Source organism: Scyliorhinus torazame, chromosome 17 (genome assembly GCF_047496885.1).
Source record: "Scyliorhinus torazame isolate Kashiwa2021f chromosome 17, sScyTor2.1, whole genome shotgun sequence".
In the NCBI taxonomy this organism is placed as follows: Eukaryota; Metazoa; Chordata; class Chondrichthyes; order Carcharhiniformes; family Scyliorhinidae; genus Scyliorhinus; species Scyliorhinus torazame.
This window is the reverse complement of record NC_092723.1, coordinates 104,172,022-104,188,460: the sequence shown is the minus strand read 5'-3', so window position 1 is coordinate 104,188,460 and position 16,439 is coordinate 104,172,022.

Below are 16,439 nucleotides of genomic sequence, written 5' to 3'. Positions count from 1 at the left end.
GTGAAGCAACAGTGCTAACCACTGTGCTACCGTGCCGCCCTTAAAGAGTGAGTGCCTTTAAATGCATTGCATTTTAACCACACAATGAAAAACAGATGTTCGGGAGAACAAGCATTCCCCACAGAGGACTGAAGCAAAATGAGATAGAATTGTTTCCTCTGAGGCAGCAGTTCCAGGAGTCAGAGATCAAACTGTTGCCTTGTTCCTGCAAACAGATCTGGGGCGAAATTCTCCCCCAACGGCGGGATGTCCGCCGACTGGCGCCAAAGCCGGCGCCAATCAGACGGGCATCGCGCCGGCCCAAAGGTGCGGAAGGCTCCGCATCTTTGGTGGCCTAGCCCCAACATTGAGGGGCTAGGCCGACGCCGGAGGGATTTCCGCCCTGCCAGCTGGCGGAAATGGCGTTTGTTTCCCCGCCATCTGGCGCGGAAATGCGGCGCATGCGCGGGAGCGTCAGCGGCCGCTGTCAGTTTCCCAGCGCATGCGCGGGAGCGTCAGCGGCCGCTGTCAGTTTCCCGCGCATGCGCAGTGGGGAGAGTCTCTTCCGCCTCCGCCATGGTGGAGGCCGTAGCGGAGGCGGAAGGGAAAGAGTGCCCCCACGGCACAGGCCCGCCCGCGGATCGGTGGGCCCCGATCGCGGGCCAGGCCACCATGGGGGCACCCCCCGGGGTCAGATCACCCCGCGCCCCCCCCCGAGGACCCCGGAGCCCGCCCACGCCGCCTGGTCCCGCCGGTAAATACCAGGTTTGATTTACGTCGGCGGGACAGGCAATTCCTGGGCGGGACTTCGGCCCATCCGAGCCGGAGAATCCAGCGGGGGGTCCCGCCAACCGGCGCGGCCCGATTCCCGCCCCCGCCCAATCTCCGGGAGCGGAGACTTCGGCGGGGGCGGGGGTGGGATTCACGGCGGCCAACGGCCATTCTCCGACCCGGCGGGGGGTCGGAGAATGACGCCCCTGGTGTGTAGTTTGGAAAAGTAATCAAACATGCTCCAAAAAGAACTCATACTGATACTGTGACTTGTTCACGAGTGATATTAATCTATAATTTCACCAGCTGATCAAATGTATACTGAACTGTTTTAAAAGGACGTGTTAAAGACAAGAAAACATGGTTTCCAAAGATTGCTGCCACAAGTCATCCGACATCTAATATGTTGACAAGCTTCTGGAAAGTTACACCATGAACTGCAATTCAGACATGCCATGAGATCCTTCTCTGGGGTTCATCCCCAAAGATGTTAGGAACTACTTCAAAGGGATTTACTAAAATGTACAGGACATAAAAATTGCCTTTATAAGACTACCTCTGCAGCAGGGACAGAAAGTCTGTTAGAACAATGCTTATATAGAGGTATGTCTTCCTATCTCATCAAAATGGATAATGACTCGCTCAGGCCGGGACGTTACAGAGAGTTAATGGCCGGGACATCACCAGCCATGAAACAAAAGCACCTGGCAGTTCAGACATCAGAGGAATAAACCCCTTCTGAAATCAATGTGGGGAGAGGTCATGTGACTGATGTAGCTATTTTAAAACTTCTTTAATACAAGCTGCTATTAACAGTAGCAGTCAGTAGCCTGGAAAAGCTGACGTGAAGCACAAAGCAACTCCCTGCTCTCCTCTTCCAAGTTAGGACCATGTCTCTGTTAGCTTGAAAATCCAGCACAGAGATAATGGCAGAGATTCTCCAAGCCTCCGCGCCAAAATCGTGCTTGGCGCAGGGGCGGAGAATGGAGCCTCAGATCCGCGATTGGGTCCGATGCCGGGACACGAACCTCCAGCGACTGGACAATGGCTGCCAGCCGCGCGTGCGTGTTCGACGCGCCGCCGGTCGGGGCCGTTGAAAGCGGCCCCCGCGGTGATTTTCCATGGCGTGGTTCTCACATGGTTCCACCTGGCAAGAGCTCTGGTCACCGCAGCCGTGGTGGCCGTCCTGGTGAGGGGGGGATGGATCAGACTCTGGGGGGGAACCTCCACGACAGCCAGGTCTGCGATCGGGGGCTACCGATCAGTGGGCGCGCGCGATCCGGAGGGGGGCCTACCTTCTTCCGCGCCGGCCCGCTGTATGGCTCTACCATGTTGCGCGGTGCCGGCGTGGAAGCGGCCGCCGTGCGCATGCGCGGACCTGCAGCCGGCAGTGCAGGGCCGTGTACAGCTGCTAGAGCAGCGAGGAGCACTCTGGTGCCGTGCTGGCCCCCTGTGGGCTCCAGAATCGTTGGCTCAAGAGGCCCGTTGATGCCGGCGTGAAACACTCCGGTGTTTATGCCGGCATCAACACTTAGCCGCGTTTTTGGTGAATCCCGGCCAGAGAATTTCCATTGGAAGGAACGTCAAGTGAAAAAACCATCAAAAGGTTTTGGAAAAGACAAATAACATCTTAAAAAGAAATTGTGTCATAATTGCAGTCACATGGACTTCAATTCAATCTCTGGAATCTAAAGACGAATGTGAAAAAAATCTGCTGCAACCGCAGTGGTCAGCAAAGGGTTCAAAAACATTAAACTCTGAATTTGGCTAAAAAATTAACCACCTATGGTATAACCTATACATTTTGTGTGCTTGGGTATGTGTGTCTGTTGCAAAAGGTCAAGTGTCACGATCCGCCTGATTATGACCTATCTGATTCCCAACCTCCCCACTCCTTTCTAACTCACCTCACCTTCTACATACACACAGGGAAACAACACAGAAGAGAAAAGGGAGGAGAAATAATAATGAAATGAATGGATAAGGATGCAGATAGATGTCTTCCAGTTGGTTTCTTTCTCTAGGTTAGGCCTTCAGTTGTGTACTTTCTTTTCCTTCAGCTTGTAATGATCGGTCCTGCAGACTCAGAGAGACAGCAGGCAGCCAGCAGCAGAGAGAGAGAGAAAACACAGCTCCTCTTCCTTCGAGATTGGCACAATGGTTAGCACTGCTGCCTCAGCTTCAGGGACCCAGGTTCGATTCCAGCCTCGGGTGACTGTCAGTGTGGGGTTTGCACGTTCTCCCCATGTCTGCTTGGTGCTCCGGTTTCCTCCCACGGTCCAAAGATGTGTAGTTTAGGTGGATTGGCTATGCAAAATTGCTCCTTAGTTCCAAAAGGTTAGTTGGAGTTCCTGGTTACGGGGATAGGATTGAGGCATGGGCTTAAGTAGAGCGATCTTTCCAAGGACTGGTGCAGACTCGATGGGCCAAATGGCCTCCTATGTTTCTGCACTGTAGGGTTTCTATTCTATGAGACTAGAAGCTTCTGTCAGTTCTCTCAGAAAGCATCACACAGGCACCAATCAGTGACTGTTGTCATGGAGAACACTGTCTTTGGTCAACCCACCGGTTGCCAGTCTGCCAATTAAATCAACTTCTTCCAAAACCAATTCCAAAGATTCACTCAGCACCGACGAATCTGTTTCTCCTCACCCAGATACAAAACCCAGGAGCACACTGTCCTGGCAAGCACTCTTCTACTCAAAGGTACATTCTGATTATGCGTCCATGGACGAAAAATAATAAAATTAAAATAAAAGAAATGGGATAAAGGAAATAAACAGGAAGGACTCTTACACAAGGCAGTCTGTTTCGTTATGCTCTTGACGTAGCATAAGCTGCTTCCTTGATGTGCACTCTGACAAAGGAAGGTTCAGACTTGGAGATAGCTTCAACACGTTTATTAAACTACCAACAATTCTCCTACTTGGATTTGACGCTCCTGTTAATCCTGCTATAGCTACTCAGACTAACTAACCAGTCTGTTACCATCCACGTGATGGGTGTGATGTGTTTCAATCAACCCTGTCTGTACTCACTAAGTGTGTCCACTGGAAAGAAACTGAGCATGTGTGATGTGTCCTTTTATATGGGTAGCCCCCTTGTGGCAGTGTCACCACTGTGTGTGTCTTGACTGCCCATTGGTCGTGTCCTATCTTACTGACCTATTGGTTGAATGTCTGTGTGTCATGTCTCTGGTGCTCCCTCTAGTGTCTATCTAGGTGTAGTGTCTTTCTGTTAACCCCTTGTGTATTTGCAGTGATGCATATCACCACATCCCCCTTTATTCATGTTACATATTTTCTGTACACGATTAAAGAAAATTGAACAAAATAGATAGATAAATGATGATATGTACAAATCATGATGACAGTGATTATGAAACAATAAGTCCAAATCATATGTATGAGTCCAAAGTTCATAAATTAATATGGCCGAGTGGCTTTCTTGTCTTGTTGGTGAGGTGGTGATGTTGATGGTGGCATGTCCTTGTGAATGACGTCAGTGACCCTGTGCTTAAGGAACCAAGAAGTGGTCAAGTCACTTTGTTGTCTGAAGTGGACTTTTTTTTTCTTTCGATGCTTGTAGTAGTGATGTATGCAATCTGTGTCATCCTGCCATGGTATGTCATTGTACTGAGATGAGCAGTAACAGTGTCCTGCATTTGCAGAGTTGCATCATGTCGTACCAGTCGTAGTTCCATTGTTGTTGTTTTTGTCGCGCTTGTTGTCGACGTTGTTGCCTTTGGTATGCTTCGTGTTGTTGTCTTTGTTGTTGTTTGTGTAGATTTTGTTGTTGAGTTTGTTGCACTCAATGACCACACTGAGTGGATTATACGAGTCCTTCACACAGTTACTCGTGTCAGCGTCCTTTGTGGCATCTGCTGTTTTCCTGAGTGTGCCGTCACTGAGTTTGAGGCGCTCCCTGTCTGGAGTCATGACCGGCTTACTTGAATCAGCTTTGGCGTGTCGATGCTCCCTGTCTGGAGTATGGTCTGTTTCACCTGAGTCAGTTTTGGCTTGTCGATGCTCCCCGTCTGGAGTCGTTTCTGGTTCCCTGTGTCAGCTGAGGTTTCTTGATGCTCCCCGTCCGGAGTCATTGCAGGTTCACTTGAGTCAGCTGAGGTTTCTTGATGCTCCCCGTCCGGAGTCATTTCAGGTTCACTTGAATCTTCTGAGTTTCGTGATGCTCCCCGTCCGGAGTCAAAACGTTCAGGAATGCATTTGCTTGTGGAGAAGCTCGAGCGGATGAGGTTTGAATTAACGTGGTGTCACCACCAGTCTCACTGTGATTGTCGAGTGCCTCTGTACACACTAGCTGAGGTCTGTCACGTTGCACATCTGGTATGGGAAGTGGGATGCCGTCGTCACTTGTCGCACATACAGTGGGTAGAGCTTCAGTGCCTTCTTGTCGTTCACTTGAGCTGGGTAGACCATCAGAGTCTTCTTCTGGTGGTTGAAATAATCTGGGTGGACTGTCATAGTCGCTTTGTTGTTCAGGTGAGCGTGGTAGACTGTCATAGTCTTCTTGCTGTGCACTTGAGCGTGACAGACTGTCATAGTCTTTCTGTTGTTCACTTGAGTGTGGCAGACTTGCATCGTCTGCTGCTGGTTGCTCAGAGGAGGTTGCTAGACCCTCATGGTCTTATTCATGCAAGGACTGCACTCTGGAGTCTTGCGTTTCTTCCATCGTGGAGTTCTCCACGAGCTCGCTGTGGAGGCTTGTGTCACTCCCTCTTTGCAGTCTTGCAGCGTTCCCTGTGTGGAATCGTGCATTGGTCTCGCTGTGGAGACTGTCATCACTTCTTGTTCATGCAAGGACTGCGCTCTGGAGTCTTGCATTGCTTCTATCGTGGAGACTGTCCACGTGCTCACTGCAGAGGCTTGTGTCACTGGAGTCACTTTCTGTGTGGAGACGTGCAGTTGTCTCGCTGTGGAGTCTTTCATCGCTTTCTGTCTGGAAGCTGGGACCCTTCGTGGTGCGTGGACCACTCTCTGTGTGGAGTCGGGGACTCTTCGCAGTGCATGGACCACTCTCTGTGTAGAGTCGGGGACTCTTCGCGGTGCGTGGACCACTCTCTGTGTGGCAGCAGGCCGCTCTCTGTCTCTTGGCATCAGGCTGCAGCATAATCCTGCACTCACGAGTCATATATGCTGGGCTGAAGATTCCCCAATCCGAAGAACTCATCGTCAGGGTCTTCACGGTACAACCCCTCTAGTTGTGGTTCGGATTTGGTACTGGGGTAGCGACCTCCCAAGATGAAATCTTTGTCTGAGTCGTCGTCTTCTAGGACCATATCATCACATTTTGGGTCGGAGCTGGCATTGGGCTAGCGATGTCCATAGAAGAAATCAAGGTCTGAGGCACAGTCTTCAAGGACTGTATCATCTTCTAGGGCGATGCTAACTGCTTGTTGCAGGGTTCTGCGGAGGTTACTTTCAACTACTGGTCGAAGATCAGGCATTGTGCTGTCGTTCCAGGTGAAAGAATCTTGTTTTGAGGCTTTAAAATGTACTTTTCTTGTTTTGGGACATGTCCCCTTTAAGTGGGCGTGGTCCGGGGCCTCTGACGTCACGAAGCTTGTGACCTAGAGCGTAGGAAGCGATTGCGCATGCGCAGATCGTTGTTCCTTTACTTTGCGCCCTTCTCTCAACTATGCATGTGCGGCACCTTTTCCAAGATGGCCACCAATCAAAATTGTCGTTCGTTGCTTGCCTCCCTCAGCCTCGTGGTTAGCATTGGCGCCTCTTTTATCATTTTCTGTTGTTTTTTTTGTGTTTTCCTCGCAGTATTGTTCGAACTTGTCCAGGACTGTCTGGAAGTCTCTCTTTTCTTGCCCTCTGGAGTACTTGAATGTTTTGAAGATTTGTTCTGCATTTGCACCCGCAATTGTGAGCAGAAGCCCTGTATTTTCAGCATCGGCCACATCTTGTAGGTCGGCTGCTACCAGGAAGATCTCAAACCTTTGCCTGAATGCACGGCAGTTTGCACTGAGATTGCCATGGCACCTGAGCCCCTGTGGAACCAGAATCTCGATCATCTTGCCTGGGTGCTGTTGCTGGTTGACACGGTTTGCTGAGTTGAAACTATATGGATTTAAACAGTCACTCCTTGGTACCATGTTTTGTTATGCTCTTGACGTAGCATAAGCTGCTTCCTTGTTGTACACTCTGACAAAGGAAGGTCCAGATTTGGAGATTGCTTTAACACGTTTATTAAACTATTAACAATTTTCCTACTTGGATTCGACTCTCCTGTTAATCCTGCTATAGCTACTCAGACTAACTAACCAGTCTGCTACAATCCATGTGGTGGGTGTGATGTGTTTCAATCAACCCTGTCTGTACTCACTAAGTGTCTCCACTGGAAAGAGACTGAGCATGTGTGCTGTGTCCTTTTATATGGGTACCCCCCTTGTGGTAGTGTCATCTCTGTGTGTGTCTTGACTGCCCATTGGTCGTGTCCTGTCTTACTGACCTATTGGTTGAATGTCTGTGTGTCATGTCTCTGGTGCTCCCTCTAGTGTCTATCTGGGTGTAGTGTCTTTATGTTAACCCCTTGTGTATTTACAGTGATGCATATCACCACACAGTCAAGATGACCTTTTAACAATATTTTTCTGTCTTTACCTGGGTGGGTTTTTAACTCAACAAAAGCTAACACTTTATTTGTTTTAAGCCTCAAGAGTGTGCCAGAGATGTTTCTCTGCAATTGGCACATAAATGTTTCAACACAGACATTGAGAAAATTCCTCCATCCTTCTGAATTCACGAAAATCCCTGTTGCAGTCAGACTTGGATGGTATCATAGGAGAGTCATATTTTAACCCTCCTCATCTGGCCATTATAATATGGAAATAATTTCACATTATATTTGAGTTTCTTAGGTCAATGAAACAGTATTGAAGATGTTTAAAGGTGGACCTGTATGCCTAAGGAAACATATCTTGTCTCGGAGCAGCTCTCCAAAGAAACCACTCCAAGCGTGAACGTAACAGGGTTTTCCTGAATTTAGAAGGATGAAGACATTTTCTTGACATCTGTGTTGAAACATTGATGTGCCAATAGAGGAGAAACAACTCCGGTAGACTTTATTGTGGTTTGAAACAAAAAAGTGTTTGTTTTTGTTGAGTTAAAAACCCTTCAGCAAACAGAGGGCTTCTATATTCCTGATTAAACTATCCTGTGTGGTGGAGCAAATGTCCACTTATACTAGTTAATAAAGCAGAACAGCATGATTGACATTACTACAGAGTCATGACAGTGTCTCTGGCTGGAGGGCACAAAGCTGCCTGCGGTCTGCTTGTGATTTCTATCCATTTACAAACGTCAGCGATACTTGTACAGAAGGCTGCTGACAGAAGACAGCGTACTTAATGGGCAATCGCAAAATGGTGGCCTTTGTAGGCCACAAACAAGTTTGGTTCAGAAAAAAATAAGACTACTCAAAGATCTTATTTAAATAGTCCAGGCTCAGTGTGTTTGAAGTCAAACTAGAAACTGTGATGAGTGATCTCCTCTTTCTAGTTTCTCGTGTTCTGGGAAGAGAAGAATATTCTTCTCCCTCGAGAAGTTACAAAAAAATGCAGCGATGGTTCTTGAGTGGTTAGAAAGCTTTCTAAAATCATTTTTGAAACATTAAAACCACATTCTCGACATTCCTTAGTGGGGTCCTTCAATATGGCAAGTGATGAATTAGTGGCAGCGTGAAGGAAGATAGTGCCCAGTCCTGACCCTTGGAAATAATATTTACACATGCGGGACTGATAAATTCAAATTCCCACTCTTGAAATAATGTTTAACAGTTATATTTTGGTACCAGCTCTATCGCACAGTTGTACGCAATTAAATAAATGGAATGTTTCTCGAATGAGATGCTCATTCTTTCATTCATTGGTCGAACAAAAACTTCCACAATTCAATATTATTCACAAGATATTCCTTTATGTATAATTACAAGCAGACATAATAGCAGCTGGTGGAGCTTGGAGGATCTATTGTACAATAAGATAAAGGACGATGTTCCATAATATCTATTCAAAAAAAATCTATTGTACACCCAGTGTTCATCACTCCTTGCGTTTCTGTGAGGTAGATATTGGCAGAGCAATGAAGTCATCGCAGGTAACTGAAAATTCAATCAGAAAGTGCCCCTAGTACATAACTGCTGCCTGTGCGGAGTCTGCACGTTCTCCCTGTGTCTGCGTGGGTTTCCTCCGGGTCCTCTGGTTTCCTCCCACAAGCCCCGAAAGACGTGCTGTTAGGTCATTTGGACATTCTGAATTCTCCCTCTGTGTACCCGAACAGGCGCCGCAATGTGGCGTCTAGGGTTTTTACAGTAACTTCATTGCAGTGTTAATGTAAGCCTACTTGTGACAATAAAAAGATCATGAAAAAAGATTATTAACTGGAGTGGAAGTTGAGTGCTAAGGTCTGGAAAGATCCATCCTTGGGCTCTATTTTCCACTGAGAAGTAAATATGAAGACTTTCAACTGGGAATTTGTCAAGAGGGATCCAGATTGGATCTTGTTTGGTGTACGATTTTCCTTGCTTTGTTAATTGCTTCGTTTATTGTGAACATTCTGTCTCAATTCAGTGTTGGTTTCGGGATAATTTTTTAAAAGCACACTGCATGGCAGAAGCAATACTTTGGTATCTGAGCTCCCACCAAGTCCCATTCACCCATCACCTCAGTGCTCGCTAATCTGGCTCCCAGTGAGGCAACACTGAAATTTTAAAATTCCTGGGTGGGATTCTCCATCCCGTCAGCCCCGTTTTCCAGCGCAGCGCGCCCCCGCCAGCAGTGAGATTCTCCATTCCCGGGGTTTCCCATTGTGGGCCACCCCATGTCGGCGGGAAACGCGTGGGCGTGGCTGCGCTGCCGGAAGGGCGGAGGATTCCGCCAATGGAGAATCCCGAATCCCATCTTCGTAAATTCCTCCATGGCTTTGAATCTCTCTAGCTCTGTAATCTCCTTCAGCCCCATATCCATCTGCACTCTTCTGTGTTCTCTTGAACATGTTAGATTTTAGTTGCTTCACCATTGGCAGCCATCAGTCACCTGAGAACCTGAGAGTACCTCCCTGAACATCTCCACCTCTCTCGTGTTTTCCTCATTTTAGACAGTCCTCAAGACCTACCTCTGGCCAGGTTTTTGGTCACCTGGCTAAATATCTCCTAATGTGACCTGGCATCATGATTTATTTGATAACACAAGAACATAGAACATAGAACATACAGTGCAGAAGGAGACCATTCGGCTCATCGAGTCTGCACTGACCCACTTAAGCCCTCACCTCTTTCCCTATTCCCGTTACCCAATAATCCCTTCTAACCTTTTTGGGTACAAAGGGCAATTTATCATAGCCAATCCACCTAACCTGCACGTCTTTGGACTGTGGGAGGAAACCGGAGCACCCGGAGGAAACCTATGCAGACACTTGGGGAGAACATGCAGACTCTGCACAAACAGTGACCCAGCGGGGAATCGAACCTGGGACCCTGGTGCTGTGAAGCCACAGTGCTATCCACTTGTGCTACTGTGCTGCCCACCTACTGTGAGTGCATTATGATTTGCTCTATTAGCGGTGCCATAACCAATGCAGCTTGTTGTAGCTGTTGTTGAGCTGCCTTTGTGGATATTATGAAAGGATTAAACATTGCATAAGGTAAATTAAAAGCAATCTTTTCAAGTTGAACTAATATCTTCTGAACGGATCAAAATAATGTGAACTGAACGATATGTGCGCCTATTCAAGCAGCATTTACCTGTCACCCAATTGGCTATGATAAATTGCCCTTTGTACCCAATGTGAGATGCAAAATAATATTTCAGTGGCCTGACCAGCTAATTGACCCAACAGGGAGTGATTTGTTGTTGCTATGATGATGACTGCCAGACCCCTCTTCTTGGAGTTGGCTATCGCTTCTGCGGCACGGTGACACAATGGTTAGCACTGCTGTCTCACAGTGCCAGGGACTCAGGTTCATTTCCGGCCTTGGGTGACTGTGTGGAGTTGCGCATTCTTTTTTTTAAAGTGGCAATTTAGCGTGGCCAATTCACCTACTCTGCATATCTTTGGGTTGTGGAGGTGAGACCCACGCAGACACGGGGAGAATGTGCAAACCCCACATAGGCAGTGACCCAGGGCCGGGATCGACCTTACCCTAACCTTAATCACTGTGCTATCGTTTCGCCTGAGTTTGTGCATTCTACCCATGTCTATGTGGGTTTCCTCCGGGTGCTCCGGTTTCCTCCCACCATCCAAAGATGTGCAGGTTAAGTGGACTGACCACGCTAAATTGCCCCTTAGTGTCCAAAGATGTGCAGATTAGGTGAAGCTACAGGGATGGGATGAGCGAGTGGACCTCGGTAGGGTGCTCTTTCAGAGGGTCGGTGCAGACTCGATGGGCCGAATGATCTCCTTCTGCACTGTAGGGATTCTAAGGTGGAAGAGCTGCCCATAATGTGAAAGAGCATGTCGATAAAACATCTGCAGCTCTGCTGCACGTTGGCATGACTCTAAAAACTGAAGAGTATGAAAAGGGACACGGAATCTTACACAAGGCTGTAAATCTAGCACGCATTGCTATTGTCTTGTAACACTGATGAAAGTGATGCCAGCAGGGCCTAACACCATAATAATGTCATTTGAATATCAACAAAACCAACAATAGAAATGGTCTCTCAATGTTCTTTCAGCTTAACAAGCAAGGGAACAGGGGATTTACTGGACTAACTGACATTTCAGTGTCCAGTTACTTGGGTTTAGTTCACAGAATCACAGAATTGTTACAGGCCAGAAGGAGGCCCTTCAGCCCATCGTGTCTGCACCGACTCTGTGAATGAGTAATTCACTTGGTGCCAATCTCCTGTCATCTCCCCGTAACCCTTCAAATTCGTCCTCTTCAGATAACTGTCTAATTCCCTTTTGAATGCCTCGATTGCATCTGCCTCCACCAGACTCTCAGGCAATGCATTCCAAACCCAAACCTCTCACTGTGTGAAAATATTTTTTCTTGTGTCACTTTTGCTAATTACTTTAAATCTGTGCCCCCGCGTTGTTGATTGTTTCATGAGGGGGCATAATTTCTCCCTGTCTAGTTCGGGTTGCAAAACCATTTCAACATAACCAAATCAGTGTCCAAATAGCAGTCTTCACCAACGTTTATGCAGGAAGTTTAGTTTTGTGGTGGTTTTCACATCAAAAATACTACAGAGTCCTTTTGGGATGGAAGGGCTAGTTTTCCAAATTAATGCGGTAAGCAGTAAGGGTCAGAAACTGAAGAACACATTTCATATGATTTAACAGCGATTGATTTAAACAAATTGAAAACTATAAAGTTTGCACACCTAGGTCTTGGCTATGTATTCCTGCTAGTTTAGACTGTCCCTCAGTAGCTTTTGGACAGAAAACGACTCCTGATGACCCAATGCGTGACTTGTGACTTTTTTGAGAGGTGGGACACAACTATAGATGCCGAGCCAAGCCACAGTGTTACCATAGCAATGGCCCTATCCTGTGGAATTACACCACCAACTCAATAGGCTAGATTTTTATTTTACCACTGGCTTTGTCCAGCGATTATTATCTTTTAGGCCTTTACATCCAAGATTCAATCTTCTTGGGGAAAAGTAACTAAAGACGTGATCTACCTGCCACGTTGCACTCGAAAGGAGGCATGGCATAGCTGGTAGATGCCGGGACATCCCTCTTCCAGGATCTACCCGGCTCACCGCGTCTCGCGAGATCTCATTTTGCAAATCTGCGCATTGGAGTGAGACAGCTAGTCTCACTCTAATATGCTCTCCCATGATCTACCTGAGGTGTTGGGATCTAACCCCTTTGCCTCCGAGTCCTCTGTTGAGCGCAGTTCATAACCCGTCTCCCCAAACGGGGACCAGACAGAACAGCACTCGTGGGGGTCTCCCAGAGGACTGGAGGCCCCCAGGTTCTTGCCCAGCACTCTTGTGGCACCCTGAAACTGCTGGTGCCACCTGGGTACCCTGGCAGTGCAAGCCTGGCACCCTGGCACACCAGTCTGGCACCCTGGCAGTGCCACCTGGCTGCCAGTCTGGTACTGCCAAGATGCCCAAGTGCGCCAGAGTGCCAGGCTGGCAGTGCCAAGGTGCCAGGCTAGCATTCTTCTCACACCAGGGATCAGACCCGGGGGTGCCCTGCCCATGTGTGTAGGAAGGGGGGGTTAGGGGTGGGGGCCCAAGGACTCCCTTATAGTTGGGGCTTTGGGGGGATTCCTCAGTGCAGGAAATGGAACTAAGTCCAGCCTTGTTGGGGCCCCAAACTGAACCAGAGCCCGATAGATAGCATGGTGTTTTTCAGCGCTATGAGCCTGGAGGAGGCAGAGGAAGGCCATAAGGCAATGGCAAGGGCCCGAACTGGGAGGAGAGGTCGGACCAGCGAGTAGAGTCACACTTTATGATGGCCAGGACGAGGATGGATATGGAAGTCACATCATAGGAGATGGCCCTGCCTCATGAACCTAACCTTGAAATTGCTCCTGTCATGGAAAGGGGGCGGTTGCCCCTAGTCCAAACAATGCTGGAGATGATGATGACATGCAAGGAGGGCAGAGCATTGGTCCTCAAAGAACTACTGCAAATGTCTGACTCCAGCCTGACTGATGGCTGCTGACCCTGTTACCAGGGTATTATCAGAGCGCTGAGGGACAGTCAGACTCATCTCTCCTGATGCAAGCGCCTTCTTGGTTAGAGGTCCCCCTGAGGATCTGTGTCACCGGTGCCAGAGGAACAAATCTTACAAGGGTCTAGCCGTTGTGTTCCTCAAGCTGAGATCATGTTCTCCCAAATGACTGGGCATACCATTGTGGGGACGGGGAGTTCCTCATTACCAAGGTGATACTGGCATGACTATATCCTGTCAGTGTGAGGGAAGGCCATCCAATGAGGTGGCATCCTTGCTGACAGGAGATGATGGAGTGGTGGCAATGAAATATTCAAGAGGGCATTAGATGATAATTTGACTAGAAACAATGTGCAGACCTACAGGAAAAAGGCAGGGGAATGCCACTAAGTCATAATGCTCATCTGAAGAGCCAGTGCAGGCACGATGGGTGGGATTCTCCGCATTCCCCGTGGCGTGTTTCACTGCGACATGGGAAGCCCGCCATTGGCTGGCGGAGGGACATTCTGGTCCCCCTTCTATCAACGGGGTTTCCCACTGCAAGCCCCGCCCCCTCCGCAGCCGGGGAACTCATGGCGGGGGTTCGCCATCGGCGGGACCGGAAGTTCCGGTGGTGGAAACGGCTAGAACACTTCAGCTGAAAGGCCTTCTGCTCTGTAACATCGTGTGATTCTGTTAACGGCAAAAGTTTGAATTAAATGGACCCAGGTTGGGAGCATAGAGCAGTGCGAGAGGAATCCAAGGGAGGTCAGAGGATGGGGTTGGGAGAATGAAGGAGTGAAGTGGGAAGGTCCTGGGGTCCTTGGTGTGGTGGGAACATAGTCAGTCGAGGTAAGAAGATTAGGGCTGTGCCTGCACTGTCCAGATGTGTATCCATCTCAGGGTGATGGCCGGCAGAGTCCTTTGAATTAACCTAAAATATTTCCTTTATGTTCCAATGCATAGAAGCGAGGGCCTGCTGATCCTGAAAATGCAGCCAAGTCCCAAAGTACAACACTGGAAACTAACATGAACATTCAATAAAGAGTGAACCTAAAAACACAACATTGTTTCTTCCACAATAAAGGAAATGCCCCTAACTCCCCTGTGACCATCAACGTGTGCCGTCCATGAGGCATGGCAGAACATTTAGCTCTCTGACTCAACTAGTCTCAGCAGGTAACAATGGTGCTCACGTTAATGTAGTGAAAGCAGTGTAATTTCAAATCTGTTATTGGTAATGGTGTTGGGCAGGGAAGTTGTGGCCGGGGTGAAGAGGCTCCCTGTTTGTCCAAATTCGCCGCTGCTGAATCATACTTGTTTTCCACTCTTCGAATTTCAATTGTAATCGCGGGGGGCAACGGGAAAGAGAGAGTGTGAGTGGCGGAAAGTTCCGGTTCTGACATTGAGAATGGCACATTGTTGACAGAGTTTGGGTCAGTCCGTATACTGAAAACACAGCTGCCATTAGATACACCTCAGTATAACCTCAGTTTAGTTCTTGAGAATTATTTTATTTTCCATAAAGTGTAGGTGGCTCACTTTGCAGGCTAGCATGTTTAGAGTTCCAGTATTTAAGGGTAACTAAGATCAACGTGGTCGAAAATATTACATTCAATTCCTTTGAAATAAGGTTCAAGACCTGTTTCACCTAAAAGAAAATCTCAGCACTTTCCAAAAAGGGGAATCAGAAACAGCCAAAGGGGCAAGATGGATTTAGAGAGGAGACTGGGAAACGGATCAGTTCTTCAGCAGACTGAACGTAGCAAAGAAGTGGTTTTGAGGCATAATTCAGTGGGAAATAATTTATGATTAAGAAAACATGAGGTGCAACAGGTGGCATTATGAGGTGGCACAGTGGTTAGCACTGCTGCCTCACAGCAGCAGAGACCCGGATTCGATTCCGACCTCAGGTGACTGTGTGGGTTTCCTCCGGGTGCTCCGGTTTCCTCCCACAGTTCAAACATATGAAGGTTAGGTGGGGTTACAGGGATAGGGAGGGAGTGCGCTTGGATGGGGTGCTCGTTCAGAGAGTTTGTGCAGACTCGATGGACTGAATGGCCTCCTTCTGCACTGTAAGGATTCTATGAACAGTGAGGGTAATTTCTGTGGATGTCTCAGTTAATTTTAATCCTACAGAGATCTTTAAAAGTAGGTCTTTAACTGGGCTCTTCAAACAAATGCCCATCAGCTTCAGATAAACATCAGGGCACTTGATGCTTAATGACTTGGAAGAGTAGTGTGGCGAGACCTGTAGGTGCACTGACTGAGAATGGTGAGTATCTGTGAGTCTAACAACTAGTATCGCCTGCTCAGCAGAATACAAAATATTCACCTTGGGCGATGGATAAATTGAGCTTCTTTCTTTTGAAACATTGCTGGAACTCTTTGCCCCCTGAAGCACAATGAGAAACGGAATACCAACTCACTTAAAGCATCTCTTCTCCACAAGCAGGCAATTTCTGCTTAATTGATTAAATGCGGCAAAGAATGCTTGCGTTATTCAGGATTTAAAAGCTGACGCTTGCTGCAGTGACCACATGTGACGTTAATGAACCACAATTTATTGGCTACAGCTGTGTCACATACCATCAGCCTGACACCACCCCACATTCCAATTCTCAGGGATTTTGCCCCCAACAGCTGGCCAGCTTGTGCCGGAATGTGTCTTTTGTTCTGCACATCCTGTTCTGCGATACACCCAACATTATTCTGAACCTCTTTGACCCGACAAAGTTTCATACACACAAACAAAAAGCTGCAAAGCTATGCAAGTGACCAATAAACAAAGTTGTGGTCAAAAAGAAAGCACAGATGGCAAAGTTCACTGCTCGCAGTGCGTCTATTTGAGCTGATAGCATCCTCACGTGTCAACACCAGGACACTGTAAAGAGCAAAAATAAAGATGCTGGGAATCAGGAGCAAAATTAGAACATTCTGGAAGCACTCGGCAGGCCAAGAAAACATTTGTGTGAAGATCAGAGGATTTAACACTGCAGGGCTAGAATTCTCCAGCCATTGCGATTCTCTGTTCCCGCTGGCAGCACA